Source organism: Daphnia carinata, chromosome 7, assembly GCF_022539665.2.
Source record: "Daphnia carinata strain CSIRO-1 chromosome 7, CSIRO_AGI_Dcar_HiC_V3, whole genome shotgun sequence".
NCBI classification, from domain to species: domain Eukaryota; kingdom Metazoa; phylum Arthropoda; class Branchiopoda; order Diplostraca; family Daphniidae; genus Daphnia; species Daphnia carinata.
This window is the reverse complement of record NC_081337.1, coordinates 9,746,941-9,762,439: the sequence shown is the minus strand read 5'-3', so window position 1 is coordinate 9,762,439 and position 15,499 is coordinate 9,746,941. Positions and strand designations below refer to the sequence as shown.

The following is a 15,499-nucleotide window of genomic DNA, read 5'->3' as shown; positions in this document are numbered from 1 at the left end:
CTTCATGTGCTCTCTCTCTCTATCGTGTCCTCTCTCAGCTGATGCCCTCACCTGCTCGACCCGCGACCCGTGCATCACCTTTTGATTTCATCTGATTGCGTCGACGACGCCCATGATCTTTCCGAGCCGCAACGGGCCCCCAAGCGACCACAAAACGTCGGCCTCAAAAAACTTGGTTGTTTTTTGTTGTTTTTTTTTCCGTTTTCTCCCACCATTTTTTTTTGTTTTGTTTCAAAAAATAAAAGAAAAAAAACTTTCGTGCCTTGTTTTTTTTTTTTATTACTTCCTAGAAAGCAACGAGTCATGATAGGCAGCGAAACTTTATGCGGGCCGAATTAAAAAGCAAAATGACGAACATTAAAGAATCAAACAGCTTCATATAACAAGCGTTTTTTTTTTCTTTCAGCCAATGAGAAAACGAAGGGCAAATTAAGAAGTACTAGTTTCGTTTTTTTTTTTTTTTTTTTTTTTCGAGGGGATTTCATCGTCATTTGATGGTTGGTTTGATATTTTAAGAATTTCACGTTTGGTTCTTATTTTCTCGGCGCGTTTTCTCAAGTCGGCCCGCTTCTATACTTGATGTGTCTACCTCATTTTCTTTATACTTTCCTTCGTAAAAAAAAAAAAAGAAAGAAAGAAGACGTACTGGTTCCAGAAACCAACGTTGGCGGAGTGAATGAAGGGCACAGCTCTGCGGGAAAAAAATTTCAAAAACTAACAGCAGGATAGCCGTGGATGGAGATTAGATCAAGCGCCGAGTCTGATCGACAAAAGTCCTCGTTCAATCACACTGACGGCCGTCTAATTGAAACCGGCCGTCATACATTTAAGATCGTAACGTGATCTTTCGTCCTATTGCTTTTCTCCCGTTAGACGTGTGGAGTTCCGGCCAGCTCCGCCATCGGAGCTAACCCCCTATAGGGAGGGCGGAACACACAAGAAAAAAACAAAAAACAAAATGCCTAGCAAGGATGTTACACGAACAAACTAAGCGATCCATATTTTCAAACAAAAAAAAATATTAATAGTTTCTTTCCCGAAATCCTTTGGTCTATGTTCTACACCTTGAAACCGTTTCGAAAAGAGAGATGAAGATAACCTCTTCGATCAGGTAAAACAGAAGATCATGAAACCGTAGGATCAATGACAATTAAACGGCGATGCAGTTGGAAAACAACACACGGATATAAGCTACTGGATGTGATGCAACAATCGATAAAGGCCATTGCTGCCACATTCCCGCCCCTACGCAAAACAAGACACTCTACAAAAGAAGCAAAAAAAAAAATAGCCTTCTGTACAGATTGGGTCGGCCAAAAAGAAAGTTGGTGTATGAAATGTGTGGCTCTTACCCATTTGTTCGGTTGCCTCGTCAACCGGTCGACTCGTTGGAACCGCCTCGAAGAAAAAAGGAAACGTCATTGCAGATAATGAAGCCAACACGACGGACAAAGCGTTGATGAAGACTCGGCATTCGTCTCGGCAACTACACAACGTCGTCCGTGTTCTTAACGACATAACAAAACGCGACGGCAAGGCCAAGGAATACACACACAAAAAAGAAAAAGATACGCAGCCAGGGAAACAAACGCACATCCAAAAGTCTCGAATGTGGTACGTACACGTTCAAAAACGACGGTACACACACACACACACTCACACACAAAAAACGAGGTCGATGGCACTTAAGGTGTATCCAGACACTGACGCAAAAAAAAAAAAAAAAATTGCCGGTAGAAAAAAATGAGAAAAAAAAACAAATGCCGGTAGAAGAAAACGAAAAAAACAAAATTGGGAGTGAGAGAGAGGAAAAAAAAAAAAAAAAAAAAAGAGAGAGGGAGGGCGAGAATGAGTGTGTGCCAACGTTTTCAAGTACATTAAAAGTCAAAAGCTTCAGGCCAATACCGATAATGGAGTCAATCAAGAGTAATAGCTATACGCAATGGAGTTAACATGCGAACTGATCGTTACAACACAAAACACACCCCGTCGTCCTTGTGTTAGCAGAGGCGTCGCATCTTTCTTTTTTTTTTTTTTTTTTTTTTTTTCAGAAAACAAGACTGCAAAGTGAGAAAGTGAGAGATAGGAACGATGAAGCAAACGGTTCATTTGACTCTTCAATATCCGTAGGCAAAGGGAGAAGGAGTCCTCGATGGGAACCGTATCAGGTGTGCGGATTGTTTTTGTTTTCTTTTTAAACCTGAATGGCAAAGAAGCAATTACTTGGACGGAAGAAAGTTACTCGTTCAGTCTTACTTATTCGAGTCCAAGAGTTTTACTAGTCTTTTCTTGGTGACTCTATTGCGAAGCGACCTTAGTGAACAACACTGGGGCAATCAAATCGGGCACGCACGGACGACGGATGCAGCTTCCGCCCAACAAACAAGACAGAACATGGCAGCATCTCGGCTATAAAAAGAAACGTGCTTCATAGATGCTTCATTTCTTTTTACGTTTTTTTTTTTTGTTCTGGTGTTACCTTTCTCTTTCGTATGCGTCTTGGAGGAGCGAAATAGGAACACGAATGTGAAATTAGAAAAGAGACCAAAAAATAAAAGAAGGGTAATCATAATAATAAGGAAGAGCGCGTGCAAAGAGAATGCAAAAGGAAGAGAATCTCGTTCTCTGTGTCTTATCTGAACCCCAGGAAAACAACAGACACTACACGAGTGAGAGGAGAGAGAAAAACAAAAAAGAATAACAACACAGTGAGAAGAAATCAAGAAGGAAAGAAACAAACACGAGCCACCAGACGCCAATTAATGATGGGGAAAGTGATGAATTACCACCGAGGCAACAAGAAATCAGTTGCATCGCATACATACACAGCCCTAAAAAAGCAAGTGGTAACGAACGACCCTCTTGTTCACTTCCAGACGAAAGAGCAGAGAGAAAAAAGGAAGAAAACAACATCCTCCTCAATCAGCATTCTGTATATATATATATATATATATATATATATATATATACGATACAGAAGGGGGGTGGGGTGGCCAGCTTACATGTACAATCATCGAAGAATGCCCCGCATCGCTCGTACGTTTTCTTTTTCAGCTGGATAGACGTCGATCAATTCATCTCTGATGAGCGCCCGCCCTCCTGCCACGTTCAAAGATTTGCATACGAATAAGAAAAAAAAAAAAAATATGGGAATCCCAGCAATTCGAAATTGCTTAATGCGTTCAACTTCTCAAACTTGTCAGAGAATTTTCCCGAGTCCAACTCCACCAATGAATGGAACTCGTAATGATTTGGAACAAGCTGACGCAAGCGTTTGTACACGATGACGTAAGGTTTTCGACAGACGTTTGTATTCAGCGTATGTACAAGACCTTTACGTGTTTATACGACGCTGTGTGTCTATTGTAGACGTATATATATACGAACTTTCGAAGGGAAAGAGTCAAGGCAACAACAAAAGCAGACGGATTATTTATCAAACACGAAAAGTAACTGGCTGTCAGAGGGAAACGTGACCAAATGGCAAGCTGCTTTTCTTTCTATTCTCTGACAGTTCGAATGTTGGCAATGCTAGTCGGTACCAGTGCGTGAGTGCACGTACCTGTGCAAAGCTGTACTTGTGCCCTCCTCCGTATTCGATGTCTGTTGCGTCACACTGCTTTTTTTTTTGTGTCCCGAGCCCGTTGCAACTGACGTAAGGAAATGCAGCCAGGTCAACATCCCATGGAAGGCCATCATCAACGAAAGGAAAGACACTGACAAATAGCCTTAAAAAAGGAAAACGAATGAATGAAATGTTGCATAGATACAAGCAACATATTGGACACTAGGTGGATATGAAATTTGCAAGATCCCAAAAGGTTATTTGAACGTCGAGATCCTACATCCCTCCCCACACCAAAAATGAACATACGTGCCACACGTCAGCTTTTTTTTGTGTGTTACCATACCTCTCTTTTCCGATATCTCTTTGACTTTTCACGGTCGTTTTTTTTTTCTTCATTCTTGTAACGAACGCATGCACACACAAAAAAAATGTACCGGTAAAAGACAGGATTTTTCGTTGGGATGCCATTGAATGTGTACAGAGGGCAAAGGCATCACAGAGCTGACGGATTGATTGAAGGGCGTTTTTTTTTTCTATCCTACCCCACAAAAAAAATCCGTCAACCGTCAGAAAGTGGAAAATGGACAGGAATAAAACAAGCGAAAAAAGCGAACGAACCAAATAGGAGAAGGGTGCACATGCTAGGCATAACCGAATCCTCAGCAACAAAAAACAAGAAACAGATACGTAAGAATCTCAAATCGCACGCGCCAGTGGCGGAGAGCATCGATTGCCCAACATTTCACGTCAGTGTTTACGTGTCCGCGCCCTCAAGCTAACCTTTGCGCACGTAACACAAAATGCAGCGACCGATGACATTATCTAATTGATTATTGATTCTCCGGGTCAGCATTGCAGTTTTCTCCAGTCAACTCTGGGCAGAGGACAACATCTTTTGTTTTGTTTTGTTTTTTTGTTTTTTTTGCTCTCGTTATTGCTTTCAACATTGGCCCGTTTTCCTACACCCGGATTTGTTGCATTGACGACCGGCTTTTATAGCGTTGTTTAACTGCTCGTGTGGACAAATTCTTTCGGAACGCGTAGCCATGTTTCTCTCTTCGTGTCAGCAAAAAGGGACGGGTCGAAGCTCGACATCGTCGATGGGCCGGGTGAGAAGCAAATTGGACACCGTGTCTTCCTCGTTGTCTTGTATATATCTCTTTTTTTTTTTTTTTCTTTCTAGCTAACATTCAGTCAGTCCAGTAAAGCGTGCTTTACATCCAGCTTTTTCTAGATCTCTGTGCCTTGTCTTCAACGAGGCCTGGCATGTCGACTGTCACGGCGCCTTCATCCCAAATATTTCCCAAGATTCTAACACGTCTATTTTATTTTTCCTTTCTCCCCTCCATCTCTGAACTATAACTCTCTCCTTCTGTTGGTGTTGCCTCTCGAGTTGGAATGCGCATGGGTTGCCTCAATCGTTTGTTGATTCTTTGTATTTTCTTTTTCCGAACCAACGACAACACCCTTCTGATCGTCTTCTTCATTCTTTCCTTGATTTCGTTTATCTTACTATTATTTCCCTTGTTTTTTTTGTTTTTTTCGGGGCATTTCGATTCTTCTCCCAGAAGACATCAGAAGGAAGATTCACAATTTCTTTTTTTTTTTTTTTTCCTTTCTTCACTTGCTGAGACGCTGTTTTCCTTCAAGCTGCGATGCCAATTTATAGTATCTCCGGACATTCGGTTTCTCCCGGAGTCGGAGGCCAACGCAATAACAAAAACAGCCTCCACATGAAGTGGAATTCTTTTCTTTCATTCTTCTCTCTCTCTCTCTCTCTCTCTCTTTCTCTCTTTTCACAAGAAACACACGAAAGAAATAAACCACCCATGGGCTTGATTTATACTCAGTGGGAGTCGATCTTGTGCAGCGGCATTCTATTTTATTTTATTATACCGTTGGAAAAAAAAAAAAAAAAAAAAATGTTAAAATTTTTCGAATGCATTTCACTCAGCTAAAGAAAACTTTGGTCTTTTCAAAGGTCTTCTTCTATACTCTTCGTTTGCACGTAAGAGACAAGATAGGATCCATCGATCCTGAAAACGCATTCAATTCGATTAATCAAAAGATATTCGGACGAGAGAGAGAGAGAAAAAAAAAGATGTCTCTCTATGGCGCACGCAGACGTCTTTGCCTCCGCCAAGATGGGGAGGAAGTCTAACATCAGGGGAAAAAAAATATATAATATTTGAAAAGAAATGGAAAGAAAGAATATTTTTTTTTAAAGACATAGCAATGTATGAAATATGACCGAATGCTAGAAGGGAACAAACGAAGGAATAATAGAAAGAAAAAAAAATGTTCTCTTCTGTACGGATTCAGGGAGGAAAAAAAAAAAGTCCGTTCCTTCTTTTCAGTATGGGGTTACAGAGAACTGGTTGGGTCCTCCGCTCCTTCAGCCTCTTTCGCGTGTGCGCTCGTGTTGGCTTTCATTCGACGCCAAGCTGAAGAAAACGTATACACGACGGAAAAAAAGCGAAGATGATGCCACTACACCAAGATGGGAGGCTCGTCGTACACTCAAAAGGAGAAGAAGAAAAGATGGACTCTCTCATATTTATTCAAAGGATAGTAGACATTATGCGCAAGCCCGTGCAAACCAGCCAACGAAAATGATTGCTTGCTTCGCTTGGCCTTTTACGGATTTTCTTCCTCTTCTCCGACTTCTCATTGATATTGAAAAAAATAAAAATAAAAATAAAATAAAAATTGAGGGAACCATAAAAATCAAATGCGCGTATTTGAAAGACAGAAATAGACGTGGCATGGGGTACAAATTTGACGAAGATATGGCCAATGGCCAGTTGACCACTTCATTTGCTTTCCCATTGATTTTAGGGCATTGAAGTGGCTGTTTAAAGGCGAAAACTCGTCGGGGTGACCTCACCGTCTATCCCAAACACCACGAAAGTTGAGAACCAAAGTAAAGTGTACGACTAACAATTTAAGTACTCGCATTACAATATGCAGCTGCCCTGGGCAAAGATCCCTCCTGCGACCACCAATTTATCCGGACGGATACCAAGTCTCGCTCCATATGTCCATTAAGAGAGACTAAAGCTCTTTGGTTATTTGCATACACAGCAAAGCGCACTGTATATGACTTGCTTCTCTCTTTATAACTACACTGCGTTCATTACACGTGCCCGTTTTGTTTTTCGCGTCTTGTTTCCCTCGTGTGTGTGTGTGTATGTGTGTGTATGCGCGCTACGGTGCGCTATATATATGTACACGCTGAGCCATAATAGAACACAACTCAACTGAACCGAGACCCCACTCAAAAAGAAAAAAAAAACCTGCTGCCCGACCCTCTTATATCGAGTAGACAGTCTGTCCGGTTCGTGACCGTAAAGAATAAATAAATCAAAACAAGCAGTACGGCTACTACCCCCGGTGCAAGTACCTACTTAGGAGTTGGAGGGAGCGGGAAAAGAACACAACTTACAAGCGCGAAGTAAGGAGAAAAAAAAAACAAAAAAAAAAACAACAAGAAAAAGACAACAAAATGTAGAACTTTAAAGCCACCCACCCATCATTGCTTTCCACCTTTAAAAAATAAATAAAAAATTGGAAAGGAGGGAAATGTATTGTGGTCTTAAAGTCTAGAGTAATGCGTGTGTGTGTGTGTGTGTGTATGTGTGTGTGGTGCAGCTAATTGGAAGTCCGGGGCGCCTCTTGATTTACGAGACTCGAGGCAACACTGTGTCAAGCATGGCCAAATGCTGAAAACCCATGTCCGGGGCCCGCACATAACTAGTGCCGCAAGACCGTGGATCCAGTGCTGAACGAGTGTATAGCAGTTACAGAAAAATCCCGCAGCCGGTGAAAAAAGAAAAAACCGACTTAACTAACGTGATTATGAAGCACTCGTTAAAATGACCTTAAAGAATCTTAAAACAATTGAAAGAACTCGATAAAATATCGAATACTCAAGGACGAAATGTTAATACAAATTAAAGAACTACTACGGTGTAGTAAGATTTCCTTTTTTCTTTCTGAAAGATCACTCTCTTCGATATCGATTCCAGCGGGCACAGGTCGATTGTTGGCATCCACTTTTAGTGGAAAGGCAGAGAATAATAAAACAAAAAAAACGAGTGGTACAAGTAGATGAAAGAATTCGAGAGCTCAACTATCTTTCCATCTATCCATAGCTATATACGTATATAGGTAAAAATCTGTATGTATAATATGTATATAGGCGAACCAAGAGTTATTGTACAAATTGCCACAAGAAAAAAAAAAAAGGAACGAAAACGAGCAACTCCCTTTTGGTGGTTACGGAGCACTTTTACAAAAAAGAGAAAAGCCTTCAGAAAAGAATAGATGGCGAGCTAAAATAAAACGAGAGAAGGCCCGGGATGGTATTAATCTATAAGAAAACGAAAAATATGTGATAGAAGAGAGTAGATAAGAAAAGAAAAAAAAACGATGGAAGTAAGAAACGGCGGCGACGACGATCCGAACGAGGAAGGAGAGAGAAATCACTGTTGCTCATTTGGAGCCAGGGCCGATTGAACAGCGGGAGACGACGGCCAATCAAAGGCCATTAAGATAAGGCCCCAAAGTCGTAATTGAATTTGTTCCACCCATCTCTCTTCTCTCTTTTTTCTTCCTTTCTCTCGTGCAATGCTGTGTACATATACGCGTGTTTTGTGTGTAAATCTCTGCACACACACACAGACACATCTCTCGTCCTCATATCCTTTCTGGTACACACAATCAATGGAGCCAAGCATCTTTAACATCCTGGCCATGTAAAACTGCTGGCATAGAGGAAAAGACTAGCAATGAAGCTGGATTCTTGTTTGCCTGTTCGGCCACTTTCTATCTACTCTGGGCCAAAAAAAAAAAAGCAAGAAGGTGTTTACATTCTGTTCCAGCCGATAACCCTATAGGCTCTCGCCTTATTCTTTTTTATCAAAGAGGAAAGAAAAATGATAATCTAATGACTTATGGCTCTGGGTTGGAATTTTCCTAGCGGGGGTTTCGGTTTTGTGCGTTTGGGTTTTTTTTTAACTTGTGTTCTGCATTTTTTTGTTTCGTTTTTCCGTCGCCTTCTTCTAAGTCTTTTGATTCGATTCGGCCGGTGCCTGGCAAGGAAGCAACTTATGCTTTTCTCTCTCTCTCTCTCTCTCTCTCGCTTTCCTATATTACATTCGACAATTTCTCTCTCTCTCTCTTATTTATTTTATTCTGTTTTTATTTTGTGCATTTCCCCTCGTCGTCTTCTTTTTTTGGTCTTCGACTCTGATTTACTAGTGCTGGAAACCCCACCCGGACAGCGCGCTGAACGGTTCAGTGCCCCCTGCGAGTTAGCCGTGCGACCGCGGCCCATTCAAAATGAGCCGATGCCAAGCACCGACGTAGGCGTACAGTTTAAATACTTTGTGCGTCTGCCTTCAGCTAAATTTCTTTTTACTTAAAAAAAAAAAAAAAAAATGCAGCTAGTTTAGCATTGAACAACAACGTCTCAGGACGATGTGTTTCCGTGCACGGTCCACTCAATAATTCGATCAAATGAGATCAACAATTTACCAGGCATAACGCATAAATGTGGTAAAGGATAATTAAATGACAAAAGGATGACCGAGTTTAACTTACTAATTGATTTGACATACGGACATGGCCAGCAACTGTTTGCATATATAGCGGAGATAAATGCACGGGAAGATTGCTATGCCAGGTAGTTGAATCAATCATCATCAACTGCGCTAATCTCATGCTATCTGTTACAGAAAACTTTATTCATAAGCTAGAGAGGCCGCATGTATGTTGCAGTGAAACATTTCTGAGCTGCAAGAGCCTCCCTCCCCCCCCCCCCCCCCCCCCAAAACAAAGCCTTTCGGTGATGTGTTCCATTGATGAACTCACCTTTATCGGATTAAACTTTTGAGGAATAGAATAGCTAGTCTAATGTGGTCTTTATGCAAACGGACAACGCTATCTAAACAGTTTCGTTATTTGCATGAGATGAAGGCCTCATTCGTTGCCGGTGATAAACCGTCGGTTCCAGGAAAACCGTCTCAGCTATTCAACCGTTCCGACGAATTGCCAGCTAAAAGGCAACCGGGTTCAATTAAGAGCACGCTGCCAAAGGTTCACCGTTTTGTGAATATGGCTGCTGCCATACATGTCAGTCGGAATTCATTATCATCCTTGTTCACTAACGAGCCCCATCGACCGTGCATGACAACACGGCAAGACTCTCGGCACAGCAGATGGCAACCCAAAAGCGATTGGATAGCGAAAATTAGAACACTGTTGGCCATTTTCAAAACCCATTTCGAGTAAACACAGAAGCGAGCCAATGACGCAATATGTTACGATACATCTGCGGAAAAAAAAAAGAAAGAAAGAAAGAAAGAAAGAAAGGCGAATAGCCTAACGTAACCTGGCCGGGATTATGGAACAGGAAGGAGCCAAAAACTTTTTTTCTGGAGAGCCATTATTCTTTCAGCCTCTCCTTGACGAAGAATGAACGAAAAAGAAACGCTCCAACGCCCAAGAAACCGTCTCCGTTTTTTTCTTCTTCTTTGCCTATTTCATTCTGCATGTCAATACAATGTGTGCACAAGGCTCGACGACTGTGTGTTTGTGTGCGTGAGCTCGGATTTCCCAGCTGATGCCGGATGTGTGCACAACGGTTAAATAAGGCGGTGGGGGTTGGCAGTAGAGGCAGCAAAAACAGACAGAAAAACGAACGGAATTTTTTTGTTTCGTTTTCGTCCTTAAAAAAGAGTTGGAGAGAGAGAAAAACAGAGATAGAAAAGGACATAGTCATTGCCAACCGTCATCTTTGCCTCTCACAGCAGTCGATAACTAAAAGAATCGCATTCAAAATGTCAACTGAACAGCTCGGCAAATGAAATAAAAATGCTCGAAAACTCAGTCGGTGAGTGGCACAGGGACAAAAGATATAAATACATAAAAAAAAAAAAAAAAAAAAAAGGAAAATCGAATAAAAATGGCGAACAACAAGAAAAATATGGCCGAAAAAGAATAGAACGACGCAAACAAGGCAAATAGTAATAAAAAAAAAAGAAAAAAGAAAAAGAAACCACTTTCAGTGCAGCAAGAAATGGCTAATCATCCACTAAACTTGTCAACGTGTTGCCAGTCGTGAAATGCCTGCAGCGTCGATGATATATATACCGGCCGGAATGCAGTCCCGCCGCGCGCACCCCCCCCCCTTACTTCCTTTTTGCCTTCGGTCTTTTTTTTTTTTTGGTCGTTCGTTTTCTTTTTTTTTACGCCCCCCTTTTTTTCTTTTCGTTCTTAATCTTTTTCAGTTCTCTGTCCTCTTTTTTTCCCACTCCAAGGCGTTTGCTTTCTTCAAAATTCAGTACAGACTCTCTCTCCCTTCTCTATGCCTTTACGCAACTAGCGAGAACTTGTGTTTCTATTTATTCCTTAGCGTCAGTGAGACCCCCTCGACGTTGGACGGCCATATGTCTTCTACCGTGTTCCAGCACGTACACGTAGACATGTTTGGCTCGCTGGCTATGGGCTTTCACGCACGCAACTAAACATAGACCTTTCTTTTTCCTGAAGATCCCACGTCCGCCCGAATCCTTTTTTTATCCCATGCATTTCTGTACACAACAGAGAGAGACATAGAGTCGAGTTTGATAATCAAACAGTATTTTTCAAAGCTAAAAAATGAATGAGAAAGAAAGAAAGGGAAAGCGATCGGATCAGTTCACCATAATTCCGACGATCGTGAGACTCGGGAGCAGCTATCAAGATTGATCATCGGCCGGACAGATGCGCAGCCTCACTGTTGTCACCCGCCCCCCCCCCCCCCATCTCAGCTTGTCTCCATCCTAATGAACTCGATTGTTTGCTGATTGGATTACTCTCTACAGTCGATTTGTGCTGTAAAAGAACTATTCAACACGGAGGAGGGGGCTACTCTTTAATGGGTCGAAGAACGTCCCTGAGCTAATCTTTATCAATAAACATTTTACATCACTTCATATTTGCCCGTCAACTCATTCACCTCCTTCCTTTTGTTACGTATATCTTCCGATGACTCGCTTAATGATTGTGAACGGCTAACAATCAGATGGAAGGATATACAAGGAAACAAGAGTAGAGGTACACCACCTGCTGTTGGTGGGTGTCGCATTTCCAGTTGGTCAAAAACGAAGAAAACAAAAGGCGTTGTACTAAATCATCGACGCACTTACAATTTGTGATAAGACACGCAGAAAATTCCTGCAAGGCGGAAAAAAACAAAACAAGAAATAGAGTCCTTTTTCAACATAGCCTGTGCACGCATGTACACATAAACAGTGGTGGGAGATGCCAAGGAGAGAAAAACGAGCGCGTCTATTCATCAAGTCGTCGAAACACAGCGTCTAGCTGGCCTAGCGAGAGAGGAAACCGGAGATCAAACAGATGGGGCTGTCTTTCTTTTTTACCTCTCGTCTCTATTAATATGGCACGCCAACGTTTCTAATAAGAGACAAGAGCGTCAAGAGAAGAAGAGGCATCATCGATCAACAGTTTCCAGAAGACCCAACCATCTCATCATCATGCATTTCTTTCTTGTTTTCATCTTTGGCCACTGCTTTTCTTTGCTCTCTTTCCTCTCTATCGTTCATTCATTCATTTTTTTGCTATCTTAAGGTACGTGCTACTTGGCCAACAATGGAAGCTCCTGGAATAGAACAGTTGCAAAAAAAAAACGGAATGAAGAGGAAAATAGAATTAAAGAACAAAGAGTTCGCAATAAACAAGATTGAATTTGAATGAAACTGGTGATTAACTAAAAAAAAAAAAATTTGAATGACTCGAGATTTGAATACAAACCGCACGTCTGACACGTGCCTTCAGCTGACGTCAGCGTCGTGGAAGAAAGAAAGAAAATGGAAAACAAATCAAAAGAGAAAAAAAAAAATCGTTTGGACTGACGGCGGCTAGGCAAACTTTGCTCTCAAGGTTTGGTTTTAGCTCGTCCGCGCCGTCAGAAAAAGATCACGACACACAAAAGTTATGAGTTTAGTGCGGCAGCGTGAGTTTGCCATACTCGGCATGCGTTCCCCCCTTCTCTCAGACGGTTACAGCAACTATGGAAAAAAAGAAAAAAAAAAAAACATCGCCGCTGCAATGAGCCTGGCCTTCTTTTGAAAAAAAAAAAAAAAAAGAAAATACACTAAACGGCCTAGCGCTATTTACTGTAGTCTACTGCATATTACAACCCAAGGCCGTGTTCGTTGCCAGGGCCGGGAGGAAAGGTTATAAAAAGCCGAATTCGATATCGAATTGCTGGATGCTATAACTCACTCTGCTCTCTTACTTTGGGCCGTATGCAGTTTGCTCGCGATCCAAATTACCTCCTCTCTTTGAGCTCAATAGAATGGCGCAGAGTTTAGAACGATAGGCTTCATATATATACTGCGCCATTCCGTGCCTTAATCCCGCTGAATACTAAATGTACTCTAAACATATTCCGCCGTCCTACTCCACTTCCTCTACTGCCCTTTTTACAGCTCGGCCGTCTGTACTGGGCATAACCATTTGCGACGAAATCTCTCTCGCCCCGCGACGCGCAACGTCGTGGCGAATCAAGTGGAAAAAGTGGGCCGAACAGGATTACGTGTGACATAACAGAGCATCCTGCCAATAAACGGCGGAGAAGAGAATCCTGCTCCGGGGTAGTAAGACACAGAGAGACAGAAGAGAGTAAAAAGAAAAGGAAGGGGGGGGGAGGGGAAGAAATGAGGGCCATATTGTCTCTTTCATTGACGATGCGATAGGGACGAATGAAGGCGATCCCAAAGCGACGGCGTTTGGGTTGGTGGAGGTCTCAAGTTTTTAGCTACTGGACCGTTCAGCTGGCCGCCAGTTGAGGCAAGTGATGGCCGTGCTTCTTTTAGTTACTACCGGACATCAAACGTGAGATATAGACGACCAGTCTCTCCATCGCACGGACAAGATCACGATGCAATCAAAAAAACAAATGGAAGGACGAAGAAAATGGACGGGCCAGCAGTCGCCCCGTCCGATGTGTACACACACACACAAAAAAAAAAGGAAAGGAAACAAAAAATAGAAAAATAGAGAGGCTGGATAGACGAACCATAAATCGGGCATCGGGACACATCCAATCGGCACGTTGGGCACGCAATCAAGCAGCTGTATCTTGCACAATTCGACTTGGGCTGCCAATCCCTCCAAGTTCGATCCCGTCGACCTCTCGTCTCTTCAATTTTCCATGAGCTTTTGGGCATTTTTCTTTTTCTTCTCCCTCCTGCTGGTCAAAAAAAGAAAAAAAAAAAGGTCAATATTCCGTTCGCTTTGGCCGTTGTTCGTCGATGGAAGAGTTACGGTAGAGATGTTAGGATTCTATAGAGAAAAAAAGAGAAAAAAAGGGAAATGGAAAGAGTTGGGCATGGAGACACAAGCGACTTCAGTCCGTCCTTCCTATATTCATATATAAGACTGAACAATTTGAATGGCACATTGTGCGCTCGACTGCGATGATTGTATTCTCTTCTTTCACTCCGCTTCCCGACTGACTCTCTCGTATTATATAGCTGCTGCATTAATTAACTTTCCATCCTTGGGCTTTTACTACCCTCCCCTCTGTCTCTTCCTTGATCTTGGAATCCTTTCTAATGCGCGCACACATGTTCACACAGCGGCCCTCTACACACGATCAATCTACCATCTCTCTGTTTCTTTTTGTTTTGTTTTTTTGTTTTGTTTTTTATTCTCTAGTCGATAGGTGTATGTGCTATTACAAGGTATCATAGATTGCTACCTACGTCTATTTTACGAGTGCCGTGGGATATACATACACGAGATAGAGGAGGGAACGGAACGGGGGGGGGGAATGCGGATGATTAGTAGATTACTCGTGGGTAGTGGGCAATCATGCACGACTACCTTGGAAAATGGTATGCATGCCTACGCTGTGAATCAGTATGTATATTTGACGAATTCCAATAGCTAAATCGCTCATGATTAAACATGATAGGATATGAAATGTCAATGCCAACTATACGCTTGGCCAATGGTTGGGAATCAATCTCGGGGGTACGTTAGCTGAAGGATTGCAAAAACAAAACAAACAAAACTATTCAATCACTTATTGCATTTCGATTGAAATGAAAAGAAAAAGGAAATAATATTTGTGCACACCGTTCCTTCAACTTCAGCACTCCTCTCTCCATCATCTGACACTCTCCGTCTTTCCTGTGATTGCGCTGATGCGATCTGACATTGTTTTGTCATTTCCTTGTTGTCTGCTGTTTTTGTTTCTCTAGCCAAATAGTAAATACTGTTCAATTTTTTTTGTTTTTACGCCTTCCATTCGCCGGCGTGTGTGTGTGTGTGTGTGTGTGAAGGCTCAAATCGATGGACGCATCCATCTAGGCACCGACAACAAAAAAAAAAGAAGAAGTCGTAACTTTCTCTTATATACGTGTCTCTCCATCTCTTTTTCCTCCCATTCATCGACCGTGAAACAGACTGGAGGCAGTTGAACAGAGACTGGGGGGCTTCAAAGCCCCTTCCAGCAAGTGGACTATAGACTCAAGACGTCCTATACAATCTCTCTCTCTCTCTCTCTCTCTCTCTTTTTTTTTTTAAAAAAAATAGAAGAATTTCATCTATAAAAATAGCGAAAAAAATGCGCATGTTTATTTATATACATCCTGGTTATATTACCGATCTATAAAAAGAATGATGGAGATATGAAAGAGAGTCGCTGAGTGTGGATAGAGTTGGTTCGATGACACCTTGATGGCCAATAGATACATATAGAAAAAGTCTTTTTCTGCTAGGCCATCGTTTTATTTCCTCTTTTTTTTTTTTTCTTATTTTGTTGAGCCGGATCCCGTCCGTATAACGGCGGACGCGGACCCCATCGCCGCATGAAACGATTCACTCCACAGGGTCTGGGTGATGGTGCCAATGACG

General features: G+C 42.0%; 1 long non-coding RNA gene across 1 annotated transcript in view; it reads right to left on the bottom strand.

The window, feature by feature from the left end:
- The window catches only part of LOC130686686 (uncharacterized), a 52,020-nt gene that overhangs the window by 21,612 nt on the left and 14,909 nt on the right, over positions 1 to 15,499 (bottom strand). The window contains exon 2 of the long non-coding RNA XR_009421399.1: positions 13,656 to 13,826. This is a non-coding gene — a long non-coding RNA (uncharacterized LOC130686686). The remainder of the gene's footprint in view (positions 1 to 13,655; positions 13,827 to 15,499) is intronic.